At 44.6% G+C, this 6207-nt stretch overlaps 1 long non-coding RNA gene across 1 annotated transcript; it reads right to left on the bottom strand.

The window, feature by feature from the left end:
• Positions 1 to 1869: 1869 nt before the first annotated feature.
• Positions 1870 to 4556, bottom strand: LOC144218661 (uncharacterized). Its single transcript, XR_013331212.1, has 3 exons — positions 4496 to 4556; positions 2634 to 2737; positions 1870 to 1950 (listed from the first exon to the last, which is right to left on the bottom strand). It is a non-coding gene; the product is annotated as an uncharacterized LOC144218661 (long non-coding RNA).
• Between the last annotated feature and the right edge of the window lie 1651 nt (positions 4557 to 6207).

Genomic DNA, 6207 nt, shown 5'->3' with positions numbered 1-6207 from the left:
GCTCCAGAGGTTTTGCTAGGGTAGATTTGAGTGGAAACCACAAGGAAAAGAGAATTGCATCAAGTTCTAATGGTGGTAGAGCTTAGATAAAACCACTCCCAAAAAGTAAGAGTCTTGCCCTAAATGGGGAAGTACTGAAGAATCAGAGTGCTGTTTATTGAGGAATTGAATAAAGGGGCTTGAGAGTATGAGACCAAAGGTGACAGTCTTATGAGGAGTCATTTTTTGTGGGAGAGAGATGGTTTGGAGGGAGAAGAATCTCCTGGATGGTTGATGGTGAAGGAGAATAAGGAGCAAGTGGTAGAAATTAGGGTCCAAAGAAACAAAGGAAACCTACCAAACCACTTCATTTACTGTACCAACAGAAGAGGGTACTCCTGAACTAAAAACCTTAGAAAGCCTCTCAAGTGTTTACCCTTGTATGCATAGAACCACCTCTAAGTCCTGGTCGAGAAAAACATCAGATATTAACAATAGACAGGAAATAGGGCTCCTGGGTGGCTCAGACTTTGGCTCAGGTCATGATCTCATGGCTCATGAGTTCAAGCCCTGTGTCGGGCTCTGTGCTGACAGCTCAGAGCCTGAAGCCTGATTCGAATTCTGTTTCTCTGCCTCTCTCTGCCCCCGCCTGGCTCTCTCTCTCTCTCTCTCTCTCAAAAGTAAATAAACATTAAAAAAAGTAAAAAAAAAAACCCAGAAGATAGAAGCCAACATCTACACAAACCTACTATAAAACAAAAAATGAGAATCAGAATATTTTCAGCTGATAAAATTCTCTCTCCAAAAACAATGATGAAGGAGAGGAAAACTGTTACAGAACACCCTGACTTGAATTAACTATTCTTAAGCAAATATTTGCAGATATGAGGAAAAAACCCCCACCTCAGATCATAAATTTGAAAGCTCAGAAAGGAAACGGACAAAGCAGAAATGATAGATGCAAAATGAGTGTTTACTAAATTCAGGAAAGAAATAGAAAAGAAAATAATCTCAGAACTGAAAAAAATTACAAAGTGCCCAACAGAGAATAGATTTGATTGAACATGTAATAGAAGAGGAATGAAAATAGCTAAGGATGCCAGCAAGAAATAATGAGATTTAATAACACCAAAGAGAAATTGTTGGCTAGAGAGGGTAGGCAGAGAAGTGTCAACATTTATGTAATTAGAGTCCGTGAAGAAAGAAAGAAAAAAAGATAAGTAAACAGAACAAACATTTAAAACTATAATACAATAACACTTTCTGGAAATGAAATAAGATCTGAGTTCATGTGTTCAAAGAGCTTACTCTGTACATGGGGAAATAGACCTAGGGATAAAGGAACACATTCTCTGGGCCTTAAACTTAAAAAGACCAATTCCTTTCAATGGAAAGGAAATCAGTTTGGCATCAGACTTCTTAATAGAAACATATGAGGAAGGATGACAATGGAACGTTTTCAAGAAACCCCATGGAAAAAAGTATGAACCAAGGATTTTTAGATCCAGACAAACATAAAGACTATAGAATAATTTTCAACACGCCAGGACTCAAAATACCACATTCACAAATCATTCCTGAGGAATTGGAACACCACACTTACTCTTTTTAATGATAAGGAGGCCTGGGTTCTAGTCTTTCCTGGGCCACTCTGTTGCATGACACTGGCAAGTTATTTCCTTTCTCTGGACTGGTGATCAGAGGCCTTTGAGATGTCCTGTAGCTTTAGCCATGCTGATTTTACATGGTCTTCATAAAGATCCTAGGACCACAGACTTGGTGAAATGGGGTAGAAAGAGCAGGGTCCTGTGGTCAGATGGACCTGGGTTAGAACACTTTCTCTGCCCCACCCGCCAACCATCCATTACCCAGCCAGCCACTCACCAAATTTTGGAGGACCCTCAAGGTGCCAGGCACACTAGTAGGCTCTGTGGATGCAGGTGAGCCAAGCGGATCCAGACAGCTTACGTTCTAGTGCGGGGAGAGAGACATTTAACTAACAGTCACACAGATGTATCCTCGCCGATTGTGGTAAGCAGCGTGGAAAGTACGCAGCACTCTCTGAGCGTGGATAGAGGATGGGAATGTGAGTCCAGGGAAGGCTTCCCTGAGAAGATGACACTTGGGCTGAGCCTGGAATGATGGAGGGAGTCTCCCAGGGGAAGGGGGTCGGGTAGGACATTCTGGGCAGAGGGGACGGCACAGGTTGAGAGTACTGTGGTGACAGGAAGCACAAACCTTTGGGGGCCAGGTGGCAGAAGCAAGTGGCCAAGTGATGGGGGCGAGCTAAGGGCCAGGTCCGGGAGTGAAGATGTGGTCTGTCTGTGATAACTTGGGGAACACACTGAAACACCTGAAATGGGGAGGCTGGATTGGAATCATGTATTTAAAAGATCATTCTGACTGCCCTGGGGAGAATGACTGTGTGGTGGGAGGAGCAGGTAAGGAGGGATGGGGGCAAGTCAGGTCTTCACTGTGTGGCTCTAGGCGCATCACTGAACTTCTCTGAGCCTTAATCTGCTCTCTTGCAAAAGTGGAATAATAACGCTAACCTACAGGACTGCCGTGAGGATAAGATGAAATCAAGGGTGCCGAATGCCTGACACAGAAGAGAAAGTTCAACAGCGCTGGCTCCGTGTTACTGTTTAGTTTACCTTAGACAAAGGTGCAGTCTCCAAAACCAGTTTATGGTGTCCTCTTTTCCTCTCCTCTGCATCCCCATCTGGGCCTTCTGTTCCCCCCGCTACTTTAGGAATGTCTATGACAAGAATTGAATGTAACTTCAGTTTTAGTAGGGAAATAGTGCCCTGGATCAGAAACACATATGGGGTGCATGAGGACCCTTGAATCAGACAGGAACAGGGTCCTTGGGGTCTGTTCCCCACTGTCTCACCCCCTGCCAATGTTCTTGAGACTCAGCACTGTCCAGATCTCTTAGAACAAGAATACAGTCCTTCCTGATAGGATTATCATTTCCAAAGGAAACACCAAACCTAAGAGAGGGATCTTCTTCCCCTTGCTGCTTTCTCTCCTTCTCTCTCTCTCAACTACTTTCCATTTGCTTTATTTATTATTTTTTATATTTTTTTAACATTTATTCATTTGAGAGAGACAGAGAGAGACAGAGTGTGAGCAGGGGAGAGTCAGAGAGAGAGGGAGACACAGAATCTGAAGCAGGCTCCAGGCTCTGAGCTGTCCGCACAGAGCCTGACATGGGGCTCCAACTCATCTACTGTGAGATCATGACCTGAGATGAAGACAGATGCTTAAACAGCTGAGCCACCCAGGTGCCCCTCTGTTTGCTTTAGAAATGTAAACTAGTTTGAATCTCCAACTCATTGAGCCCCGAGACAGTTAGCACCCCGCTTTGCCAAAGCTCCATCTGCTTGCACTGTGTGAGAATGCAATAGAACAAGCATTCATTGTGTGCACATAGCCCTGTGAAGACTGGCCTCAGAATTTTACATGCTGACCTCTTTTTCTTTTGTTTTCTTTTGTTTTGTTTTGTTTTTCCTTTCCTTTCCTTTTTTTGTGAGGTTTAATATACATATGATGAAGTGCACCTTGCACTCCAATCTTACATGTACAGCTCAGTGACATTTTTACAAATTTAACTACTACCCTATCCAAAATCTAAAACATTTCCAGCACCCCTAGGAAGTCTCCTGTGTCTTCTTTCCAGACACTACCACCCCTACCCCTAGGGGTCACGATTATTCTGACTTCTGTCCACAATGGTCAGTTTTGCCTGTTCTTAATTTTCACAGGAAGGGGGTCTAGGCTTTCACTCAGTCTAGTGTCTGCAAGATCCAGTCATATCGTTGCATGCATTTGTAGACTATGTCTGTGTCTTCTTGTTGCCGTATAGCATCCATTTTATGGATATACAACAGTGTACCCGTTATCCTGTTGATACTTGGGTTGTTTCCAGCTTGGGGCTGTTACCAGTAGTTCTGCTGTGAACACTCCCCGGCATGAGTGTTTAGGTGTCTGCAGGCACTCATTTCTGTTGGGCATATGCCCAGGAGTAAAATTCCTGGGTCATAGTGTCCACATTTTGTGAGCACTACTGAACAGCTTTCTTAAGTGGTTGAACCATACTGCATTCCCACCAGGAGCCAAGTGGTAGAAATCCAATTCAAACTAGCTCAGCCAAAAAGCATACAGGTTCACACAACCAAACCATGGGACGAGGGAGGGTACAACTGCTTCAGGGGTGGAGGAGACCATGCTGGGCTCTCTCTGTGTCTCTGGGCACGTCAGCATCTTTCTCTCTGACTCCAGACTGGCTTCCTCCATGGGTCAGCCTGGCCTGATGCTTCAGAGCCCCACTGACTGGCCTGAGCTAGAGTCTATACCAGCCCCTGGGGGCCTGTAATTGGCAGCCCCCACTGGAACCACAGAGGTGGAAGAGGGGAAGAGCAGTTATCCCTAAAGATAGGCATGGTGTCCCCAGACTGCATGGGAGTTATCTGCTGCAGGGACAGCGCTTTGGGTGTCTGGATTCCATTCCCACCTCTGCAGCGTCTCCTCCTGGCCATGTGACCCTGGGCACTTGCTACAGACTGAATGTTAGTGTCCCCCCAGGTATGTTGAAAGCTAGTCCCCAATGTGATAGTATTTGGAGGTGGGGCTTTGGAGAGGAGATGATGTCATAAGGGCAGAATCTACATGAATGGGGGGAGTGCCTTATAAAAGAGACCCAGAGAGCTTCCTCACCCCTTCTACCGTAGGAGGACACAGCAAGAAGGCCATTTATGAACCAGGAAGCAGGCTCTCAGCAGAACCCAAATCAGCCAGTTCTTTGGTCTGGGACTTTCCAGCCTCCAGAACTGTGAGAAATAAGTTTCTGTTGTTTAGAAGCCACTTAGTCTATGATATTTTGTTGTAGTAGCCCAAATGCCCAAGGCAGCAATTCATTTAGTTTCTAAATGGATTAGGAAACCTGTTTCCTAATGGATAAAGAGGAATAACACCTTCTTTACACGATATTAAATAAGGCATAACAGCTGATGCCTCTTGCCCATGACAGATGTCCCTTCCCTCCCTGCCCTCTCAGAGCAAGGCTGGGATGTGAATCCTCCTGTCTTATGATTCCTAGAACTGTGTCCTGTATCTGGGCTATTCCTTCTTGCCACTGGCTGAGACAACAAAGTCTTGGGGCAGGATGGGGGTCCTCACTCTGAACTGTATACATGTTTGCTGGCTTGTATATTACCCTGTGCTGGATTCAGTGGGAAAGGAGAGATTTGGATGCTGGCTCAGTTAGGAGTGATGTTCTGGCAGATTCTAAAAACAGCAACTTAAACAAATTAGTTTCATTTCCTTCCTTTAAATAAAATAAATATGGAGGCTAGCAACTCAGTGCTGATACAGCCACTCCTTGATGCCATCAGAGGCCCGGAATCTTTCCTGGAGAAAGCCATCCCTGTCACAGTATCCCCAGTGTGAGCTAGTTCGAGAGGTCTCTGCTTCTTGCAACCAAATGTTCTGGTCTCCAGTGGTTTTAAACCAAGGTCATCAAGTGCTTCATATAGAAATTCAGTGTACTTCAGGGCGCCTGGGTGGCTCAGTCGGTTAAACGGCCGACTTCAGCTCAGGTCGTGATCTCACAGTTTGTGGGTTCGAGCCCTGCATCAGGCTCTGTGCTGACAGCTCAGAGCCTGGAGCCTGCTTCGGATTCTGTGTCTCCCTCTCTCTCTGCCCCTCCCCCACTCACACTCTGCATCTCTCTCTCTCAAAAATAAATAAACATTAAAAAAAAAGAAATTCAGTGTACTTCAATAATGGAATCAAAGCAAGTTTTGGTTAAGTTCATTCTGGTGAGGGTGTAACGTCTGACATTGTAGATATTCTCGCATGTTCATTTACAGAGTTCAGCACTGAAGACAAGAGTTATTTGTGCTTGCAAATATGAGCATAAATTTTAGCAGAACACAGCAGCATGGCAAAAACAATATTCATATCCAATTAGGAAATTCATGGAGCAGAAATGAACTTGGAATTGGTGGTGGTGCACATATTTGAAAATAGGGATAAAATAGGCTGCCATGATATATCAATTGAAATAGAAATTGTACTTATTTGTCTGAACACACACACATAAAGAGTAATTACACTATAATATTTTTGTGGCAAAGACTATATTTAATATAAAACACAGTTCAATATGTCAACAGGGCCAGGAGTAGGGGGTGGGGAGGAAGGCATCCACCACTCATGAAAAAT

This window comes from Crocuta crocuta, unplaced genomic scaffold (genome assembly GCF_008692635.1).
Source record: "Crocuta crocuta isolate KB4526 unplaced genomic scaffold, BGI_CrCroc_1.0 scaffold130, whole genome shotgun sequence".
NCBI lineage: Eukaryota > Metazoa > Chordata > Mammalia > Carnivora > Hyaenidae > Crocuta > Crocuta crocuta.
The sequence above is the reverse complement of the archived record's forward strand: the minus strand, read 5'-3'. Positions and strand labels throughout refer to the sequence as shown.